The 24,679-nt window shown below is 30.8% G+C and overlaps 1 protein-coding gene across 1 annotated transcript in view; it reads right to left on the bottom strand.

Moving 5' to 3' along the window:
* Positions 1 to 20,728, bottom strand: part of LOC149422337 (GTP-binding protein Rhes) — a 205,888-nt gene extending 185,160 nt beyond the window's left edge. Inside the window, exon 1 of the mRNA XM_089633733.1 lies at positions 20,600 to 20,728. The gene's annotated coding sequence lies outside the window, so the exon portion shown is untranslated. The remainder of the gene's footprint in view (positions 1 to 20,599) is intronic.
* Positions 20,729 to 24,679: the final 3,951 nt, after the last annotated feature.

The following is a 24,679-nucleotide window of genomic DNA, read 5'->3' as shown; positions in this document are numbered from 1 at the left end:
CTCAATATTATCACCATACAAAAAAATTAGAAAACAATTTTTGTCATAAAAAATGAGTGATATAGGGAATAAACAACTATGTACAAGTAGGCATGTGTATATGTGTGTATGTATGTATGCATACATATATATGTGTATGTATGTATGTATACACATATATTTGTATATATTTGTATATCTTTGTATGAATATGTATGCATCTATAAATATGAATAAGTGTGTGTGTGGATGTATGCGTGTACACGCGTATTTACGCGCTCATACATGCATGTACACTTACACAACCAGAAAAGAGAGTTATGTATTTGATCTTTTCCTGCATAATAGCATGTCTTGGACTTCTAAATTTTTTATTTTTTTGTTTTTCTTTTATTTTTATTTCTTCTTTATTCTTTTTATTTTCTTTTTTTTTGTCTTCTGCTTTCTACTTTAACATTTTTATATTTTCTATTTCCATTATAATTCATTCTAATATAATCTTTCATACTTTAAACATGTATAAATATTTAATTCATATGTTAACACTAGACCTCACATACTAACTATATACCATTGGTCGCCACGAAACAGGCAGTCGCCTAGTGTGGTGATTTAATGTATCACATGTAAGAAAATGTATTATTGTATTATCATGTATTCTATAAATAAATAAAAAAATAAAAAATAAAAAATGATAGGAGATAAATATCGTTACACTAGTAAGGACTTTCTAGCCGCTTCAATAATAAATCTGCGGTTAGAAAGTATTGAATTAACTCTTTACCTAACTTACATTACAGTGAGAGGCTCAAAAAAAATATCCTCCGCTATTACGTAACTGAAAATAGGGTCCCGAAGGAAATTCTTTTCGCACATTTTTTACACGACCCTCCGTCGATTCGTTTTAGGCAAGGACAATAAATTCATGGTATTGAAACCCGTGTGGGTGTTTCGACGGAGAAAACGACCAGAAAACATGTCAGTTTCCACGAGGAGCAGCCAGTAATCATTTTCACATCAATGTTTCACGTTCTTTATGAAACGAACACGAACAGTATGGGTAACTCAACTGGACACAAGGACATTAGGTAGACTGATTTACGAAGGAGAAAGTTATTTTTATGATTGATGATCTCGAAAAAAACTTAGTCGAGTATCGGATTGGAGAAATGATAGGTATCACATCATTTATTGGGTGCTATTTATAGGTCTACTCGCTAATATGATATTTCAGTTGTTGAATAACTTTAGAAAAACTTATTTAGTGGATTTCAAAACTCTTTCTAAACATTTTTTTTAAATGTTTTTACAATGATTGATAAATATGTATGTAAAAAGATATTACTTCTTCAGTAAAATATGAAATATATATATTCATTAAATAAATTTATTTTGACAACAGTCAAAATAATATGGTGAAAAATGATTGAAGTGAAAATGTTTACCAAAATATTATTTATCCATTCCAGGTTTTGCTGCCTGAGAAAACAGATTTTCTACTTTATTGTCAAATTAGTGGTCAAATTTGCGGCTTCGGCTGACCAAAGATCAAGAGAACTGATTTTAAACAAACGTAAAAGTTTGGCAAAAGTTCGAAGGTGCTGAGTAACTTAATACTGCAAATCCTAAGTAATCTATGGAGAATCTATTTAATTCAAACAGACTGTATTGGGGTAACAGAGAAAGACAAACCAAATACCTTGGTAAAATACACACAGAGCAATTCTACTGTTTGAACTGGAAAAAGCAATTAAATCGATAGGAACTGTAAAAACTGCTACACAGATAGACACCAAACATTTTATTGTACACAAATATTGCATACCAATGGACATTCTTTTGAACAAATAACTGTGAACAAATAGCTGTGATGTTTATAGAGCAATATAAGTCTGATGAATCATTGCATGGAACAATATATTATTGTTGGTTTTGAATTTATAAATTTTCCAAAAAAGCATTTGGTATTGAGAAACATGCTTAATTAGTGAATGAAATGGTTTTAATAAGAAAAAATAACAAATACCTACGCACAGATATTACTTATTAATGTTAAATACTAATGTTTTTTTATGTGAATACCACCCTAGAGTCCCACCTGCTCCCACCCGTCCAAGCCAATAAGACTATGGCATCCCCTACTGGGGTATGTTGTGAGGCTGAAGGGTGGCGGGGAGGAGAAGGAGATGGGGAAGAGGTAAGTGGGGGAGTACCAGGCTATTCAGATCTGGTCACCAAACACGGCTAAAGCCATTTCAAGCAACGTTTCAATTCTGAATGGTGGTCTTACACCAGGGCGATACTGAGTGCCGCAAGTATACTATATATTATTTTAAATTAATAAATTGTGAAATAACACAAAATTAATCAATAAAATTTACTTGCGCACGCTGGGATTTGAGCCCGCGACCTTCGGCTTGCTAGTCGAGAGCTTTACCCCTCTAACACGGAGGCCGTCAAAATAATTATATTAAATTTGTATTGTACTAAAGATAAATCTGAAAATTTGACAGGAAGTTGACTGTCTGGGAATAAACCATCATGGTAGCCAGGAAATAGAGTTCTGCATAATGTGTATTATACTGTTACCGTAATAATATTTTCCTTTCAAACAGTGGATGAAATGGCGGAAGTCCGGCAGCGGCCGCTAGAAACCTCTTCTGGAAAAACTTTTGACTCGATTGTAAGTGCTAAAATTTGAAAACTCCGAGGGTTTTATTCTTAGAATGTTACTGGCGGTACTTATTAGAAGTCAAAGTAGGAAAAGAAAAACTATATAATGTGAAATATATCATAGAAATGTAAATAACATTTTGTACAAAAAGAACAGGATACTAAATTCCACAATTGTAGGTTTGTACTATGTAAAGGAATTATTCTGAAACTTTTAGAACATGGAACGGTAGCGTAAAATTATTCAAATTTAGTGATATTCTTTGAAATTTTGTTTATCTTTTTTCCAAGTACTTGGATCTAGGTAAACAATTTCATACTCATTTGGAGAATTTTACAAGAATTTATGAAAATAGGTTTACAAATATGAAGTGGTAGAGGAAGATTGGTGCGTACTTCGTTATTCAGATAATTTCTGAATGTGAATCTCTCAATGGGGTGATATTTTTTGCATCTTCAAACCTATAAGATGCAAATAGACAAAACATGATTTTTTTTAATTACACAATAACATATTAGGTATTAAAACCCAGACATTTATAAGTCACATCTACTGGATCCAGATCCAAGGTCTTTGACGAAATTTCATAATAATCAATGGTAGAATAGTGTATGTTTGTACCAAATTGGTAGAATAATCAATGGTAGAATAGTGTATGTTTGTACCAAATTGGTCGAATAATCAATGGTAGAATAGTGTATGTTTGTACCAAATTGGTAGAATAATCAATGGTAGAATAGTGTATGTTTGTACCAAATTGGTAGAATAATCAATGGTAGAATAGTGTATGTTTGTACCAAATTGGTAGAATAATCAATAGTAGAATAGTGTATGTTTGTACCAAATTTTTAGAATAATCCATAGTAAAATAGTGTATATTTGTACCAAATTGGTAGAATAGTGTATGTTTGTACCAAATTGATAGAATAATCAATGGTAGAATAGTCTATGTTTGTACCAAATTGGTAGAATAATCAATGGTAGAATAGTCTATGTTTGTACCAAATTGGTAGAATAATAATGGTAGAATAGTGTATGTTTGTACCAAATTGTCAACTGCCTATTGTTCTAGCATAAAAGCTCCAATCAGTTATTAAACAACGGACGGGTTGTTTCGGAGAATTTGAAGAATTCATCAAATTCCAACGTTCATTTTCCAGTTCTGTGAAAGATTTTTTTAAGTTCTGTTTTAATTTCAGTTTTTTCAAGCAACTAGCCTATAATGATATAATAACAGAACTTGAATAGGACTTTCACAGAACCTGGAAATGAACGTTGAAATTTGATGAATTGTTCAAATTCTCCGAAACAACCCGTCCGTATACCGGGCCTGGTTATTAATATACTGTTAAAAATATGACTGTGTGGTCATTTCCCAATAAAATGTTAGTCATTTAGAATATATCTGAACACTTATTCTGATGCTAATCTATTCTTATTTGGAATAACATGTGTTCCACCTTTCTAATAACATATTCGTGCTTTACTGATAGTTTGTTATGAAATTCGTCAAATCATTCGTTATGATTTGACAATCTCAAACTCTCTTTAACCTCTATAATACGTTTTTATCCTTATTACGTTTTTTTTTCCTTAACTATATTATCTTCTAATATTCCTTTGCATCTTTCAGAACTCCAATTCATTTGTTAATTGTACTGTTCATACACATTTGTGAAATATATAAAAATCTGTTAAATAACTAAATAAGAAATAAAACGTTTCAGCTCTGAATAATGAGGTACTCCCTAACTTTCGCATCTCCTTCTCCTCGTCACTGCCTCCAGCCTCAATTATTTAATTTAAGCATCTAAAATATTTCTAAGTGATTAATTTTTCAAACCAAAACATATGATTTAACATTACTTTGTAGTGCTTCGCCAAAGAAAACATTCCACTGTACGAAATTTGGAAATCAGTGACCTTATGATTAACACTAATGGTTTTATTATTTAACTATAATAATATGAAAAACAGCACAAAATTCTGTTGAAATATAAAGGGCAACCCTTATAAATTTCTCGTTTCAGTAGTTTTTGGGTATTGAACAAAACATGTGATTTAAATCATTTCATTCTCCTAAACCACAATATGGAAGTTAATACAAATAAATGTAAGTTCCTAGATGCGTTTCAGAGCAGCAAACATTGTAGGTTGGTTCCAGGATAACATTACGTAACTATGTCAGTCCTTCGACGCTCGGAACTAACGTGAAACAAAGTTACCATTGAATTGAATTGTCTAGTTTCTGCTGCCGTGCAGCTCGCACGGACAGAAATTTCGATAAACTCAGTAACCACAAACCACAGTGATACCCAGTTTAACATATTGTTGTTGCAAAAATAAAGCAGGCTGGCTGCGTTTAGTCACCAGACAGCCCGCAAAAAAAATAACTCATTATGGACCGAAGTGTCCAATCATTAATTGACTCAATTAAAATTGAAATAGGAAAATGCTCATCTGTCAAAGAGGCAAAACAAAGGAGTAACATAGAACAAGATATACACCAGCTAGAGGAAATATGGTGCAAGGAAAAACTTCAACTACAAGAAAAAATAATTGAGCTACAAAATAAACTTATATTAAATGAAGAAAAACATTCAGAAAAAATTGAAAATTATTTAAAGGAAAAAAAGGAATCAACTAATACTACGTACAACAAGTCAACCCTCTCAATACCTATACCAGAGGCCAAATACTCATTAATAATTGCAAGTGAAAATACTAATACAACATCTGATGATATTCGAGACATGATAGTTAAAAAAATTAAAACATCGCATTTGGGGATTGCAGTAAATGGAGTACAAAAAGCATCAAATAAGAAACTAATCATCTCTTGCCCCAAAAAGGATCACGCAAAAAAACTAACAGAAGAAATAAATATAGTCTTCAAAAATACTATGATCGCGAAAGAATTAGAAAAAAAAAAATCCTAAACTATTCATCAGAAACCTACCTATCGACCTATCAGAAGAAGAAATAATAGAATCATTAATAACCCAAAATGATGGAATTAAAATCATCATGGATGAAAATCCGAAAAACTCAGTAAAATTAGTAAAAATGCTTAAACCAAAAGGACAAAACAATCTTACAAACTATATAGTCGAAACAAGTGGAAAACTTAGGAAATATCTCATATCTAAAGAGAAAATTAATATTGGATACCACAGAGTGCGGGTGGAGGACGCTAATCCAATAATGCAATGCTTCCATTGCCTGAGATTTGGACATTCAGCTGTCAACTGCTTTAATAAGGACAAGAATGCTTCGTGCCTGCACTGCGCCATGGACCATCCTTGGAAAGACTGTCCCAATAAAAACAAAGAAGAGAAATGCAAAAATTGTGATTTCCAAAACAACACTTTCAAGTCAACAAACGATACAAATCATAAAGCAAATAGCAAAAATTGTATGTATTTAAAAAAAATGATGACTATTGCCCAAGGGCGTATAAATTATGAATAGGTATGTACCTACTTTAACATTCTTAATAACTAACTTTAAAATTCTTAACAAGATTAAAAACTCAATACCAAATTTTATATTTTTGTTTCAAATACGCTTTTTTTCTGACTTTTCACACTTTTCTGACTTTTCGCACAATTTAGCTATTAATATTAAAACTTTCGAACAATTGAGAAACATTTCAATGTTATTAATCTACCATCGAAGAGATAACGATTTATCAGTAATATCCAAAAAATATTTAATTAACTATTTCTGTAAAATTTTAAGACAAAAACACAACATTAAAATATTAGCCTACTCTCAAAGTGTTAATGTTTGTAAAATATTATTTATACAAAACAAAATTAATATACTACATAGTATGTATCATCTTCATAATATCATCACTAGTAATATAATGCTAAGTTGTTCAATATTGTCACCAAAACTATTTCAAGTCAACCTTGATATTATCCGTGAACATATGCTGCTAATTTATAGTTTGTCATCAAAATCAAATTCATTTTTGACAATTAGTTATAACAATATTATTTCCTTATTTCTTTTAAAATGAATAATTTCTTCACTGAGGAATTAGATAAAACGCTTAATATTTCAGAATATATTTGTCATACTTTAAAAGATTGTAATAAAATCGTGGATAAAATAACAAATTCATTCTCTGTACTCCATTTAAATATCAGATCAATGAAACAAAATTTCAATGAATTTTTACTCTCAATTAATTTACTAAATCATAAACCGGACGTTATAGTTTTAACGGAAGCATTCACCAACGTATACAATAAATTTTGCATACCAGAATATACCTACTTCGCAACATCTTGTGCTATTAATAGAAATAGTGGTATTGTTGTATTTGTTAAATCTTGCTATTCAAACATCGCAGTGGAAGAAGTACCTATGCAGCGAGTTAATTGCTTAGATATTAATCTAAATGTAAATAAAATGTGTTTTAATATTATTGCAATTTACCGAACACACGGATCAAACGAGTACACATTTATGGATGAATTGAGAAGCATTATCTTATCAAAAAAAATAAACAGAACATAACAATAATCGGCGATTTCAACATAGATGTTTCAAACGAAAATAGTAACAGAATAAAAACTGAATTTATCAATTATATGACGGAAATGAATTTCATATTGTGTATAAATAAATATACTAGAGAAATTACGGGTCAACGTCCATCTTGTATCGACCACATATGGAGTAACACTAAAGATACCGACAAATTACACACGATAATATTAAAAAATAATATTACTGATCATCACACTTGCATCTATATACAAAAACTTAATATTAATAATTATATTGATTCAAAATGCAATACTTTTACAAAAAATTCACTAAACCATCATAAATTAAGCATAAAAATAAAAACAGAAACATGGCGTTCCGTATTAGAATCAACATGTGCTGAAACATGCGCAAATATTTTTGATAATATACTATGCAATTATATTACAGCATCAACAGATATTAAAACCATAAAAATTAAATCAAAATTCAAAAAAATAAAACCATGGATTTCACATGGCTTAATCGTGTCTATTAGAAAAAAAGAAGAGTTATATCGCTTGACAAAGAAATTTCCCTTAGATAAAAAAATATACACAGATTATAAAAAATTTAGGAACAAATTAACCTGTTTACTAAAAACAACTAAAGAAAACTTTTACAAAAATGAAATTGATGTGGCTAAACAAAATGTAAAACATATATGGAAAACAATAAATTAAATAAATAGTAGAAAAAACAAAAAAACTCAAATTAAAAAAATTAATATCGGAAAAAATTCTATTAATGCCCTAATGGAACCGACAAAATGTGCTAATGCCTTCAATAAATATTTCGCTAACGTCGGACAAAATTTAGCTACACGGATTGATGAAAATTATAAAATAGATAATTTCGAAAAGGACTGTCACAAACAAAATAATCTGTCAGTTTTCAAACCGGTAACAACAGATGACATAAAAAATATTATAAGTGAATTAAAAGGTGCATCTGCACCAGGGTTTGATGGAGTCACAGTAGAAATGTTGAAAAATTATAATGAATTATTAATTCCAATTACACACATTAGAAAATTATTTTTTTAAAGATAATTAAAATAATTCATCTTTTTACAGATTAAGTAAGCGTGAGGAAATTAAGGGTACAATATATCAAGAAAAATTTAGAAAAGTAGTTTTTTTTAAAGAGTAATTAATTATTAATTAATTTATTATTAATTCCAATTACACACATTATAAATATTAGTTTAAATAGTGGAATATTCCCCTCCGTTTATAAAAAATCTATTGTAACACCCGTTTTTAAATCTGGCAGCCCTGAAGAAATATCAAACTATCGACCCATATCTGTTGTCTCAAACATTGCAAAAATTTTCGAAAAGATCGTAAAAAAGCAACTTTTATACTATATTGAAAATAATAAAATAATTAGTCCTAGCCAATTTGGATTTAGAGAGAAACTAGGCACTCATGATGCCATTGCAGAACTAACTTCAACTATATACCGTGCATTAGATAAAAAAAATAAATGCCTTGGCATTTTCATTGATTTACGTAAGGCTTTTGATAGTATCTCCCATACAAAACTAATTAATAAATTAAATGATATCGGTATTATTGGTAAGGTAAGGTATTGGCTGCAAAGCTATCTAACTCAAAAACCAAAAAGTAAAACTTAATAACTCACTTAGCGTAGATGAAACTTTAGAATTTGGAATTCCCCAAGGGACTGTTATTGGACCAATTTTATTTATAATTTACGTTAACCATATGTTTAAATTATCACTTAATGGTAAACTTATATCCTTTGCTGACGACACTGCAATAATTATCGAAAAAAAGACATGGAACGAAATTACCAATGCAGCGAATCAGGATATGAAGGTTATAAAAAATTGGTTCGATGGCAATTTATTATCACTTAACACAGAAAAAACATATTGTATTCCTTTCACTCTACAAGAAGATGTGCCAAATAACCTAATTAACATAACAATTCATTCTAAAAACTGTGTAAATGACGGTACATGTAATACGGACTGCGCGAAACTAAATCATAAATCCAATATAAAATATCTTGGTATCTTAATAGATAAAAATATTAAATGGAAAGACCATATTAATCTCACTGTTGAAAGAATAAGAAAACTTATCTATATTTTCTATAATATACGAAATATTTTAAATAAGAAAACTATCAAAATTGTCTATTATGCATTAATTCAGTCCTTATTGCAGTACGGGATTATTGGGTGGGGAGGGGCTTTTAAGGCTTCTTTACAGCCCATAATTACAATTCAAAGAATAATTATAAAAATCATCCTTAGAAAACCATATGACTCCCCTACTTTAGAGATATTTCAGGAATTTAATGTACCATCTATAACAGAATTGTATAAGAGAATCGCCTTATATCAAATTTATAAAGAATATTTTATTTATAAAATTCACCCCTCAGATAGCATAAGCAATAGATTCAAAACAAATGGCTTAATAGCCATTCCTATGCTTAGAACGACCACGGCTCAGCACCACTATTCGTATTTAGGTGTGAGATGGTACAATATATTATTGTCCAAAAATAAAATTAGTGTAACCGAAACTGTGAATTATGAACAATTCAAAAAGTTAATTAAGTCCCTAAAATTGGATAATGATATATTGTACCCCTAATTTTCTTACACTTACTCAATCTGTAAAAAATATATATTAATTTGATTGTCTTTAAAAAAAACTACTTTTCTAAATTTTTCTTGATATATTGTACCCTTAATTTCCTCACGCTTACTTAATCTGTAAAAAGATGAATTATTTTAATTATCTTTAAAAAAATAATTTTCTAATTTGTGTACCTATGTTAATATTATGTTTGTATTTATTTCAAAAGTTTTTTATTATTGTTTAAAAAATCATTAGAACTAAATGTAAAGACTCCTCCCATAAACACGAGCTCCTGGAGCTCAACTTATGGAGAAATAGAATAATAATGAACAAATTATTTATAAGTCTGCATATTGTTATCATTTATAATGTTAAATAATAAATATAAAAAAAAAAATAAAAAAAATTACCGGAATACTTTGGAACGGAACGAGTGTGGCAATGTTCAATTAGTGTATTTTATTATATTGTTAACTTCATAAGCTCGTATCGTCTGCCTACCCGGAGCCAGTAAAACTATAGTAGTGTACACCAATTCGGAAAATGTTGTAAGGCAGAATTTACATGTACGTATGGAGGATGTGTGATTAGAAAAATAAATGTGATAGAGTACCTGGGTACGTCAACATTCTCGACGGTGGTCTCTCACTAGGCAATTCTGAGAGAATCTTCTAAATGTTGAGTATTTTTAATCATCATTTTTACTCTTCAAATTATTGGTATTACATTGGTTAGGCTGTTTCCTGATAATTTTTTTGTAAATTATAAGACGAAATGCAATTATATAAATATAATTATATAAGACGAAATGCGAAAAGATTAAAAATTTTCTGAACACGTGTTTCGACATCGTGATAATACATTCGTATTTTAATAAAAGTTTATCATGGAACCATCATTTCATTATTTAAAAGCCTTTATTTCTCTCCATATAGGTAAATCTCGCATCTTCCTCTTGATACCACCTCAAAACAACAGTTGTAATCACTTGTATCTCAATTATTATACATCATGTACGTGTTCATAGCCCAGTAGGCCAACTTTGACCACTTAACATTTTAAATATTTTATTTAGCGACAATAGCAGTTTAGGCAACTAAAAAAGTTGATTAGTACAATGCTGTTTTTAAGAAGATATATAATAATACGATTTTATTTAGGGCTGAAAAATAATACAAAGATTTCTCGAAAAGGTGAAGAGTAATTTTTTTTGGTTAAAATCTTCTTCTTCTTTTAACTCCACACAGGAGGCCCTGAAGAAAATAATTTCCCTCGGGGCCTGTCATCTTTCGGGACGCTGTTTGGAGGGTTTTTTGTAAGGAAATGGCGCATAAAATTTCAGGCGCATCCCGAGCACACCTCACCCGATGAACCCGGGCACCCCTGCTAAATCACCGAACGTAGAGAACGTTGCAGAAGTGTTGGTTTTCCATAAATGGTTCCCGGGGCGGCGGTACCCAAACCCACCTTCCGCTTGACTGAGCTGGTGGAGCTTTGATACTTGCGCTTTAGAACCATTTAATTTGTTCATTTTCCACGAACAGCCTCACACATTTGTTTTGGTTAGTAGTTAGCAGGGGGAGTTTGAGTTTCATCATATTCAAAATTGAAACAAATATTGTTGGTCATGTAAAATACTAGAAATTAAAAACAAAGTGGAGGAGTGTAATTGCGGTAGAGTTTAATAGAATGATATGTCAAAAACAGTTAGAGGATAATGTTTAACTTTTCATGCGCCGGCACTAAATTATCGTGTTGCGCTGCTGATTCAATTTACTTAATAACTACCTTTTAAAGTTTTTATTTCATATATTGAATATTATTATTAGTATTCGTTTTAAAAAAGAAAATTTTATTTATAAACAAGTTCTTCTGTGTAATTATTACTACGTGTGACAGCTGTTTCGCTTTCTGAAGGCAATAACAAACTGTGCTGAAGCCACTTACACACGATATATATATATATTAATTTCATGTAGGAACTTAAAATTAAAAACAAATTGATGTTATTTTTATTACCCAGTATTGATTTTAAGAGTTGAATATTCGAAATGGTTAATGGGTATTCATAATTAATTACCCTTTAAAGTTTCCCCAATCACTGTATTGTTTAAACTTGACTTAAGGTCTTTATAGTAAGGTATTTCCAATTGAATAACTCAGGGTGACTCTTGGATAAATCAGGGAGCTATGTGTTTTTCTAAATTGAATATTAATTTGTTTACACGAAAGAAAACTTTAAGAAAATGAAGTTCTACAAATTAAACTTGATAACATTAAAAAACTTACTTGTTTTTTTTTTGTTATGTAAATTGTACCAGATAACATTTATTTATAAATTACATGATATTAAATTGATATTTTGAATCACCATTCAGGGCAACTGCCTGTAACATGGTGGCTAAAATACATTATAGTTTTTTTCTACAAAGTGTAAATAATATAATGTAAGAATTTGGGCCTTACTAATAAACGTGTTTATATATTTATAAAAATAGTACTAAGCAGTTTCCTCAGAATAGCTAGGTTGCTAGTTATACCTATTAACAGAAATGTTTTTTTATTGTCCTTAAGAATACGTTGGCGCACAAGAGGTTAAAAGAGTTAAAAGTTCAAATAGAATGAAAAGCTTCAATTTGGAATTAAACAAGTTACACCTTTATACAGGATTTTCCAATAAGAAGTGTTATTTTGAATAGCCCGCTATTTCGGTAGATGTTACTTTTGAAGCTGTCATTTTTTGACTTTTGACATTTTGACATTTTAACTACGCCATTAATAAAAATGGAACGATACACGCTTCAACAACGCATTGAAATTATTAAAATTCACTTGAGTGAATCAAATGCAAATCATCTTGAGTCATGAGGCCCATTTCCACCTCGGTGGCTTCGTCAACAAGCAAAATTGTAAGAGGGCTCAAAAAACCTAAGAATTATTTCTTAAAAAGCCTCTCTAATCTCAACGTGTGACTGTTTGGTGCGGTTTATGGTCCGGCGGAGTCATTGGACCTTACTTTTTCGAAAATGAGGCTGGAGCAACAGTTACGGTGAATGGATTGCGCTATCGAAAGATGATTAATATTTTTTTGTGGCCGGAATCGGATGGAATTAATCTGGACAACGTTTACTTTGAACAAGACGGCGCTACGTGCCACACAAGCAACAAAACCATTGATCTTTTACGATTGAATATCAAAATAACACCTCTTATTGGAAAACCCTGTATAAAGGTGGATCTCCATGTTCAAGACCAAAACATGTGTTGGAATATATTTCTTAATATATTATTAAGAAATAAGTTAGCAGAGATTAGTGCTGAATTAACGCATGTTAACTTTCATTTTGAGTTACATGCATCCAAAACAGGTGTTAAATAAATATGAGCGTACAATTTCAAAAAAGGTATATCTGAAAGTGATAGATAGATACTATCAATATCGCTTTGTTGAAAAACCAACATTCAACTGGAAGACAGACATACCTTAGAAAGTTAATAAAGAAAATAGCACTAGCCAATCTAGCCATATTTCGTAACCGGTCAGAACAGCGAGATACTTCCTAACTATCATCTTTTGTCTTTTCTTCATCTCCCCGCTCTCTTTAGTTTCACAACATATCCCATTAGAGTTGCCATTACCCCATTGCATTGGTTTCGAACAGTTGTGCGGTATACATAGAACAGAAAACTATAGAATAAAACCATGGAAGGAGCTATCATTGATTGGAGTTAACACGGATTTTAAACACGCAATCGCATTTTCTTACTAGGTAATCGTGGAAAGCGTTTAAAAATGCAACAGAAGGGAATGCATCCGACGATATATGAATATTAATGACGCAAGAAAATTTTTATAGTTATCTGGCATTACATCTTATCCAACCACTATGAGAAATTTCAAAGAATGAAATAAATAATAATATCTGGATGATTTATATAGCGCCTTTTTTGTGCAAAATCACCTAGAGGGCAATCTTCGCAAATTAATACGCAGATATTTTTGGCAACAAAAACGTGTTATTGGAATTTTTTATTTCGTAAATGAGTTTTTAAAACAACAAAAAAACCTCTCTTTAGTTACTGTGAAATAGAAGAATTTTTATCCGGTAAAATTAAGGGTTACGCGATGAATTTTTTGATATAAGACATAGGTTAATAAAACTAACAAAACAAATTTCAGTCTGATTTCATTAGTCATCCAGAAAACACAAAAACTTAAACCAAATCAAAGCGTATGGACAATGTATGGAGAATCTTTATTAGCATTGATTCTAATTAACAGGAGACCAACTCTATATTAGGCTAACTGTGTGTACCCGGCGTGGATCCATTTATTATATATATATACATATATTAACCTTCCTGAAGAATTTCTCGAAACGAAAGTTAAAACCCTATCAAAATCCGTTGCGTAGTTTACAAGAACAAACCGCATATATAGACAGTCGCGGATAGCGACAATGACTTTTTTTATTTTATTTAGAGATTAATAAATATTTAACCAGCTGACGTGTTCCCAGCGTTGCTCGACTTTTAAATAAAAAATGTATTTATTTTATTGATACATGATTTAGAGAGTACATTTGGTTTTTTGTGATATTTCACCCTCCATGCTAGAGATGAACCTATGTTTTGGCGGGTGAATTTTACAGTTTGCGGACATAGAATCTATTCATTACTAATGATAATTATAATTATATTAATAAATAAGAAAAATGATGTATTACTAGTTTGGGTTGCAAGAAGAGGATGGAGAAGTAATAGAATTATAAGAAGATGAAAATTTTGAGAAATTATTAGTAAATAGATCACACTAATTAATTATGCACGTACTATACCGCTAAGTTATGGAATAAGGATATATTATGTTTTGTCTGAAAGGTGATTAAATTGATAGAGTGTAGAATGAATGGGTATTTTAATTGTAATGTATTCCGTGTATAAGGATCCATATATGTATGTATTATATCCATGTATGTACAATATACATGAACCTTCCGGAAGAAATTATCTAAATCATAGTGAAAACCATATCAAAATACGTTGCGTAGTTTAGAAGAATTAATCGCACAGATTGATGCGGAGAGCGGCTTTGTTTTACACTAAATTATTATAAGCAATAATTAGTCGCTTGAAATATCCATACAAATCGAAAATATCTCCCGAGTAAAAATAAATGCCGCCGACGGGAATATGTCCGGTCAGGTGCTCTGGACCACCGAGCTACTTCGGCTTATTTCCAACACGCCAAATAATTCAATATGTATTAGTACTTCAATCAACAATTACTGCTTTTTATATTTTTTCACTTGTAAACAACCAACTTAATTTTGTAGGAAAGGCTTTGTTAGTGCTAAATTTCCCACTAGATGGGGTCGAGACATATTATATCTACATTTGTTGGTGAAATATTTTGATTTGTCAAAAATGATTATTTTTTTTCATGATAAACTAATGTTTGTAAGACAAGGTTTTTTATGCATAGCACAAAGAATAACAAATTATTATAAGTAATAATTAGTCGCCTGAAATATCCATCTAATATTGTGAATTGAAACATCGTAGATATTTCAGGTGACTAATTATTGCTTATAATAATTTGTTATCATTTGTGCTATGCATAAAAACCTTGTCTTATAAACATTGGTTTATCATTAAAAAATAATTGTTTTATAGGTACTATTTAGAGATTACAGATAAAGAAAATTAACCGCTTACTACTGTGTATGTGTTAATGTAGGTTATGTTTTCATCAAATTTACAATACAAGACCAAGTACGAAGAACACAACAATACTTTCGCAATTTAACACAACACAGCTGACTAAACTCTCGAGTAACTTATGCATGGTTAAGTGTTAAACTGTGATACAAATGTGGAGATCCAGAAAATTATGCAAGGCTGATTTAAACGTAATTAACAAAACTAAGAGAGAGAATCTTGGATGGTTTGGACATGTAGAACGGTTAAAATGAGAAGGGAGTGCCAAAATATATGACGAGAAAGCAAAAATAGAAGTAGTGACCCCCGAGGAAGGCACGACCAAGTGAATCAAATACTTAAGTCGAGTCATGTCAGGAGTCAGAGTAGCACGTAGCGTGTGAAGTGAAAATTGCGTGACGTTCCCATGGATTCCCCTGGAATCTGGAAATACAATATTTCTCCCTATTCCTGTAAATTATTTAATTTCCATATCTCTGGAAATTTTCCCATCGCCATTATTCTTCAATTAATAATTCAACTGAAGAGTTACCTAAAATTTATAAAAAACCGAGTAAGATATTTCATTTCGAATGTGAATAATTAATGGCATGTATATTCAAAGCAGTTCACAGAGAAATGACGTCAAGCGAGCAATGAAAACGGGTATGTTTGTAATTAATTCGTCGGTGGTGAAAAAATATCACAAAAACCTTATATTCAGGCCTGTGCAAAATAAATGCGATCTTTTCGAAAAACATTCAGAATTCTTGCAAAAGGCAAATCTTATGTTTTCGTTCAAAATTCCTTCACATCAATTCACTGATGACATTACATTTTGTAGTTACATTTTACTGGCGATTTTTTAAGTTTGCGTCACCACGACCCAAAAGTCCCAAATGTTCTCAACCGTCTGGAGCTAGTTTGAATTTCTTGAGTTGATTTCAGTTGGAGTTTCTTAACAATATGCGTTTATGTTTTGAGATTATATCGAATCATATTTCAGTTGACCCGATTGTGGCAATAATGTAACCGAATTTCCTATATTAGTCTTCAATTAACACCTCTCACTCGAATGTGAAAGAAGAGCTCAAATTTTGCAGTATATATTGAATTAATTACTGTGATGTGTGGTAATTAGGTTGAGTAGTTAGTCGATAGATGGCGGTAGACATAAAGCTTACGCTAGGGTCCAGCCAGATGACGCTAGTATAGCAGGTACTTGCGAGAGATATTTTCGGACATTGTCGAAGAGTCTGGAGGCTCAGAGATTTTTACCTACCCTCGGGTAACGAACAGTGTAGTTGACCACACAGGTTATTGTAACGTAAATAAACGCAATTAAATTAAGAACATTTTACTGTTTTAAATAGTTCCCAACACCCTGTATAAGTAAAGGCAGATATATCAACTGACACAACAATTACAATCATATTTACAGGTTATCCTATAAAAGCTCTATGTTGTAAATATTTCTCACGCTTCAATTAATTAATCACAATTTTCAACGTCTTTTGATAATTTTTCGGTTTTCCACCTAAAAACATTACCGTATTAATTATGTGTTAAACATTTACATAACCCAACAGTGTTAACCCTTCTAGCTTATTGGTTCGCTTTTGGGAACAACTCATATGTTCTCACAGAAATCGCTGTAACTTCCTACTGTTGTGTTGAGAAATATAATCTTAACGGTACCAAAGAAAGAAAAAATCTAGTAATTAACTACAAAAATGTGCACCCTTATGAAACCAAAGGTAAGACTTGGTCATTTTTTTATTAATTATTTTATATGAAAAAACAAAAAAATGAGTTGACGATAACGTTTGTAATACTTTTAATATGTCTAATAAAAATATATAGTATTTTTAATTTCAAAAAAGTAACTTTTCCATTAAAAATTTTATATTTCAAAAACTACAGGTTAATTTCTAATACTAAATCAGTTTTTAGTTTTCAGATACGTTCAGAAATATTCCGTTTTATTTGAATTTTATTGCAAAGCGGAAATGCTCCTACCGTCTGACAGAATATGCTCCTACCGTCTGACAGAATATGCTCCTACCGTCTGACAGAATATGCTCCTACCGTCTGACAGAATATGCTCCTACCGTCTGACAGAATATGGCTGAGGCTTGTGGAGTTAACCATGTCACAGAAAGCTGAACGCTGCAAAATATCAACAGAAACGAGATATTAGATTATTTTATTACGTTAAATGACAGCTTCTGTGTTCTACTTGTGACTTTATAATACTCGTGCTTACACTCAAGGACTCTTTCACAATCAATATAGTCACCTTAATTAGAATTTTACCGACGTCCATTCTTTCACTAATTGAGATATTATGAACCCTGTCATTTAGCAATGATTAAATACATATTTTTTACGAAAACTTTATACGTTCTAAACACAAAATTCGTGGTAATTTATAGTAAGTAAAAATTTCGTATCAATTTTTGATTTATCAGCGATTCACGTATCAGATATTTTTGATTAAATTAAGTATCACCTACCACAAAATCAAACCAAATTTTAAAAAATTCTTTTATAAATAAGATTACTAAAAATGTAAAGCATGCACTTATTAAATTTTAAACTAATTTAAAAATTTTTTTTTTAGGATTTTCCCGTAAAGATGCCAAAATGATAATTTATGGATGATGGATAATTAGGTAATTATCCTATTATAATCCGATAGTTTGTATTCACCTGTAATATTTCTCAAATCTACAATACATATTGAAAAAACGATTAAATACAGTGCATTTTTTAAATGCATTAATTTATACGTACCCGGAGAAAAATGAGTATTGCTGATTTATTGGAATCTATTTCCTGATAAAATATTAGTCCATTGAGAATATATCGGAAAACGTTTTCATGCAGGCGCACTGATAAATATATGTATAATGACGAAATGTGACAATATTAGAATGTTTATGAACTCATGTTCCGCCATCCTCATAACACATTCGCGTTTTACTGATACTTTTTTAGGAAATCTTTCGATTCATTCGTTAAAGAACTGCAGTTCTGTTTTAAACATGAATACAAATAATTTTAACAGTTTATTTTATAAATTGGCAATATTATATAACAGTCCATATACCTAGGTACTAGTATTCACATATAGTTTTGAAATTATGGTAAGTACGCAGTGACAGATACTTTCATTAAAGCTAAGGACACGTAGAATCAAAACGTTCCTTAAAATGGCTTTAGTCGTGTTTGGTGACCAGATCTACATAGCCAAATACTTCCCAAATTACTTTTCTTACCAACTCCCTTCATTCTCACAACATATCCCAATTGGGGATGACATAGTCCCATTGTGTCCGGTTGGTAGGGAGCAGTGATATTTACTTCTTTTGTGATTTTAAGTTTGCAGTCCTTCATAATAGTAATAGATACAGGTGAAATTTAAGTAAAATCTGCTGGAACGGGTAGTTGTGTAGAAATGTAAACAATAGCTTAATATACAAAAAAACTACACAGACCGTAGACAAGTTCTTAAAAATGCATATGGACTTTTGTATTCCCGTGATTATTTTTATGCTTTTTTTTCAAAAACAAATGAAAAAAAAAACTTCTACACGTCATCAGCCGGAGTAAAGGCACCACCCTTCAACCCAACTCTAGCTGTCCAATACCTACTGCATATTTTTAATGTTTTAGTTGAATAAAAATAACTTCAAAAATGTCATCGGAGACTTAAATTTCGTTTACATTTTTTACTTCAAATAATTTCAGGAATCACTGGTTGGAGGTAAGTCAAGTACGTCCCTTCACCCTGTATAATAATTTCAGGAATCACTGGTTGGAGGTAAGTCAAGTACGTCCCTTAACACCCTGTATAATAATGTCAGGAATCACTGATTGGAGGTAAGTCAAGTACGTCCCTTAACACCCTGTATAATAATCACTAGTCAGTAATCACTAGTTAAAGTAAGTCAAGTACGTCCCTTCACCCTGTATAATAATTTCAAGAATCACTGGTTAAAGTAAGTCAAGTAATCCCTTAACACTCTGTATTATAATGTCAGTAATCACTAGTTAAAGTAAGTCATGTACGTCCCTTAACACCCTCTTAACATTGATCAATTAATGGAAATGAAAATTTCTTACGGATTAGCTCCTTTCTGCATTGTCTGTAATGACCCACTAGGTGCCTAATATAGAATATGAATTACCTGTTGTGGTATGGTTTATTTACCGACATACTTGTTTGCCAATTCGACAAAATGTTTGCTTTGTGTACGTGGTTATTCGAAGAAAACATTTTCAATGTGTACCATTTTCAAATTAAAATAAAGGATTTCACGTGTGCTCGCCCACTCGTGACATTTAAAACCAGTAAACATGTTTAAAAAGTATTGTTGTTTTCATCCGGCAAAAGATTAGATTAAATTCCTTGTAATTCTTCTACAATTTAAAAATAAACGCATTAAAATGAATATCAAAAAGTAAATACCTTATTAAGAAAAAAATCCAATTTATTCAATAAACATCTGCAAAAATATACAATTTTGTTAAATGCACTGACCTACCACTCAACAAGTTTTAGCCAATAAAATTTAAATAATAAATAGAATTAAAAAAATACTTAAGTTTGTCACTATGTCCACTAAGAAAAAAAAATACAATTTTCGATGTTAGTGAAGAAAACCAAGGAAAATTTACTATGTAAAATTAAAATGAAATCTATGAACATACCAACTTATTTCATTTTAAATCAATTAGACATTGCTCGTCTATCCTAAACGTATAAGGTAGGTACCTCCAAATGTAAAGTAATAATTTAATGTTTAATATTTCAAACAAAGGACCTCCATAAAGATTTAAAATTGTTCCTCTCTTTGAACTATTCCTTTGTTTGTCGAAAGCAGAAATTTTTTCTCCTCAAATAAATTACCACCAATCTTCTGTCATCAAGTGCATGAAATGCATACATATTTAACTTCAACGTTTACACAATAACAAAATCAATCGACAAACAACAAAGGATGTACCAAAATAAATTCATAAAACTACGTAAATACAAAATAAATCAGTTTTGACAAAAACGTTATAAAATACTTACATCTTCTCTCACTAAAAAAACACGAAAATTATTTTCTCGTCAAGTATCATATATCAAAACTCCCGAAACTCGCTGAATGATTTTGATGATTTTCAGCGCACGCTTTCAGTCCGCTCTCAACACGCTCACAGAAGCGACTGACGGCCCATTTGTGCAGCAACAGATATGACCTCCATTCTATAGAACCTTCGCGATACTCCACGCGCAGCCATCCCTCTTTCGCGATGGGAAAAACTATGAATTGGAATAGGGTGGCTATGTTTTGCTGGGGGTTACTGTGTAAAACGTGCCAGAAGGAAATGGACGCTTTGCTTCTTGCTTTCTCCCTCACCCCCACACGCGGCAGCATGAAAATTCCACATTTCTAACCACCCCTTTCACGTATAAAAAGCTCGTAGCGTGCGACAGAGAGGCGAAGAGGGATCCAAACTTTGAGATTATGAGGGGTATTGTTCGTGCTTCGGAGATGCAATGAAACTGATAAGACACGTCTGCCATACGGTATTTGAATTCGCAGGGGAATAGAACACGTGTCAACATTTGGCGAAAATGGTAATTTAACTGGGGCGAAATCCTTTTGAGGTTAATTAATTCCAAAATTCGCGTATTTACCAAATAATTCAGCGTATTAAAATCTGTTTACCTACCGTACGCTTCCCTTCAAATTATTAACATAGTTGGCTAAGGTAACACAAACAATGTTATAAATTTAAGGGACGAATTCCAACATTCTCAACGTTTTCATTTGCCCTTGAAATTCAAATAAATAACCACAACCTACCAAAGTGCAAAATGTTTGCATAACCTATCGTCGGAAAATATTTGGCAGAGAAAATACGTGGGAAATTCAGAATATACTAGGGTGGTTAAGAAATGTTAAATCGGTACGCAAAATATTTATCATCAAAAATAAATCAATTTTTCCACTAGATTAATTCAGATGCGATTAGAAAATGTTTATTAATCTAAAGTATGTCCTTAAGAGATGTCGTTCAGTTAATAAATTGATTATTCCGATATCTGAATGTATTTTAAATACTGGAGAAAAGTCCGTGACAATTTTGGCATTTAATTAAAAAATTCCATTATTTAACCAAAATTTTAGTAAGTATCACAAAACTTGTTAGTTTTTATGCTATTAGAAATACTTCCTCTCAAAATAATTGCATGTTTTGATAAAATTCAGCATTTGCGAGAGTAACAGTGATGTAATATAATGCTAATGGTGTTTTATTACAGAGCAACATTTCGCGCAATATGTGATTTAAGATTTAATAGAAGATTTCTGTTATAAATCGCCATAAAACTAAAAAACCACCCTAACATAAATAGATTTGAGGCTTAGTACTTTTTCCATCGATTTCCGTGTGCAAATTTATAATTTAACTGTTTCATTTTTTTGTGTTTAATTCTTAGAACTCCATTTAAATTGAATTAAATTCAAATGTAATAATATAATTATTAAGTTTTGCAAGTATTTTTTCGTTTTTGTTATTGTTACAGCTGTTTCGGCTTTTAAGGCCATTTTCAAACTGTGGTTTTAGCCACGTTTAGACGACTAATTTATATGATTCTATTTTATCCCCTCCCAATTTAAAATGATTTATTACCGGTTAAACCGATTTACTGATAAAATAATTGTGACAATAGATTTCATATTCTGTGGTGGTTTTTTAATTTGAGGGGGTTAAAATACCCCCACAGAATATGAAATCTACTGTCGCAATGAAAAAATACTTGCAGAACTTTATGATTATATTATTTAATTGGATTGTAATTAATTTTTTTTTAAATTACCTGCATTTGATAAATGCCTTAAGACGAACATATAAATATTTACCGGTCGGCTAAAATGTTAATTATAAGATATAGGTATTTACTAGTACAACGGATACGGAAATCGGTAGAAAAATATTTTTTAGTAGTTTAGTAAATTTTCTAATGAATCACATTTTGCCCAATACTTTAAAGTGATTTCCCGCTAGTGGGGGCTAAGGGTGGCCGTTAAAACCTAACACTATTCAAGCTTTATCAGTTAAAGGTCGATGATAAATAATAATGTATTATCAAACATTATCATTATGAACAAAACCTATATACTTCAGATATGATATCTATTCTCTTCACTTTTTTAGGAATGTGGGTCCGTTGGTGGATGGATGTATTCTTTGCTTGAGATTTTAAAGTATTGTCTACTTTTTTTTTAAATCTCTTTTTGAAAAAAAAATCTGTTGTCAATCTGAAATTTTGTCCATTTTTAATCGTTCCGCTGTTTTTTGACATTTTTAACTCATTATTGAACTTTATTTTAAATATTTCCGGTTTTCTTCTATAGGATCTAACCAGGGTTTTCAATTTAACCCTTCAGGTTTTTAAATATTTTTACTAACAAGTCCCAACGACTTGTGAATTTTCTTGTAATTTCGGAATGCTTCCAAGGTATCTAAAATGTGCTACATTTTTCTTATTGTTGAAGTTGTCGTTAAAAGAAATACTATTTTAAAAACAAGATAAAATTATTATTGAAATATTTGCATTTGAAATTACATTTATCGTTCTAAAAAATAATTTTTTAATATCAAACATGAAAATTTAAAAAAAAAACTTACAAGGACATTTTGACTCGGAACGTCCATAATTCTGAAGGAATTCGATATTTATAAAACATATTTATTTTATGTAGGTAATTATTAATCAAACCTTTACTTCACTTTTTATGCCGTTCATACAAAAAAATATATATATAAATAAAGTGGTAACTTTAACTGTCAGTAAAAAGATGCCGCCTATTCTTAATCATTTACTTCGACATTTTTTTTTAAATTTTACACATAAAAAATGTATAAATATTTTATATAATCTGTGAATAATAATTATTTATCTATGAAATGACGAACACATCACATATCTACGCATTATAGAAAAGAAAGATAAAAATTCTTTTATAATGTATTGACGCCCCGTTCAGATTTGTCCTTCAGAGGCTATAATGAAATATGATTGGCTTAGCTGGAAGAAATAGTGGCTAGTAATGTCTTTCCGAGGTATGAAGGGTTAAGAGCTGGAAATAATAACAACTTGTGAAAATTGCGGTTTTGAGTTAAACTCGTGCAAAGTTTTTTTGAAATGCATGATAGGTATTCACTTATCTTGTAACTAGTGTTCAAACTGTTGCGTATAGCTCCGTCTGTACATAACCTACAGACGTAGTATTTACACCACAGATAAAGAAGTGATTACAGATTTCAAAAAGGCGATGGGAGTAAAAATAGATTGTGTTCGTTGAAGTTATTATTTCAGCCATAAATTTTCATAAATATGTAAGTGCATTGCGTAATGTTTCATAATGAATCGAAACATTGTCGGTTCACCCAGGAATATGTTTGACTGTAATGTTGCTGTTTTTAAGTTTCCCACTTTCAATCTACTTATAATACGTCAGCCATAAACTGAATTGACAATTAACCAAGCACTTAGTATCGAGTGCTCAGTACTTTATGTGGCCATCAAACGGAGAGTATGCAGTAAAGAACTTTATCCTCCTAATTTAACGGTTATGATGAATATAATTTCACCTTATTCATACTCATACCCACAGTGGGCCATTAATACCATACATAAAAGTTAAAGACCATTTTCTGTTTCATCACTGTATGAATTTGAAAAAGGAGGTAAGTAATTGGTTTTATGGTGATGTATGAAGGTTAACTCAAAACCTGAAAAACTAAAATTCTCAGACTGTAATGAAAAAAAACTAAATACTATAAAATAATGACATGGATATATAAAAATGGCGGATAAAGATGGTTAAAAAAAATATTTTTATTTTTTATTTATGTATTTTTTTATTGCTTTTCGTAATCTCTCATGTAATTCAGTAGAACTGCAAATGCGTAAATAGCAATTTAGAGTGAAAAATGCAAGAAACGTCAGTGAATTCATCAACTTTCTAAAGCAAAAATACCACATCTTCTATTTATCCAATATTGCCGTTGTTGTTAGATATATTTCTTAGAATTATTAGAAATTTAATATATTTTTAAAAACTTATTTTTTAGTGAAATTATTTCATTTAGTTTA

Source organism: Hesperophylax consimilis, chromosome 7 (genome assembly GCF_061612785.1).
Source record: "Hesperophylax consimilis isolate HC1 chromosome 7, BYU_Hcon_1.0, whole genome shotgun sequence".
Classification (NCBI taxonomy): Eukaryota; Metazoa; Arthropoda; class Insecta; order Trichoptera; family Limnephilidae; genus Hesperophylax; species Hesperophylax consimilis.
Note: the sequence above shows the minus strand (reverse complement) of the source record. Positions and strands in the feature narration are given on the sequence as shown.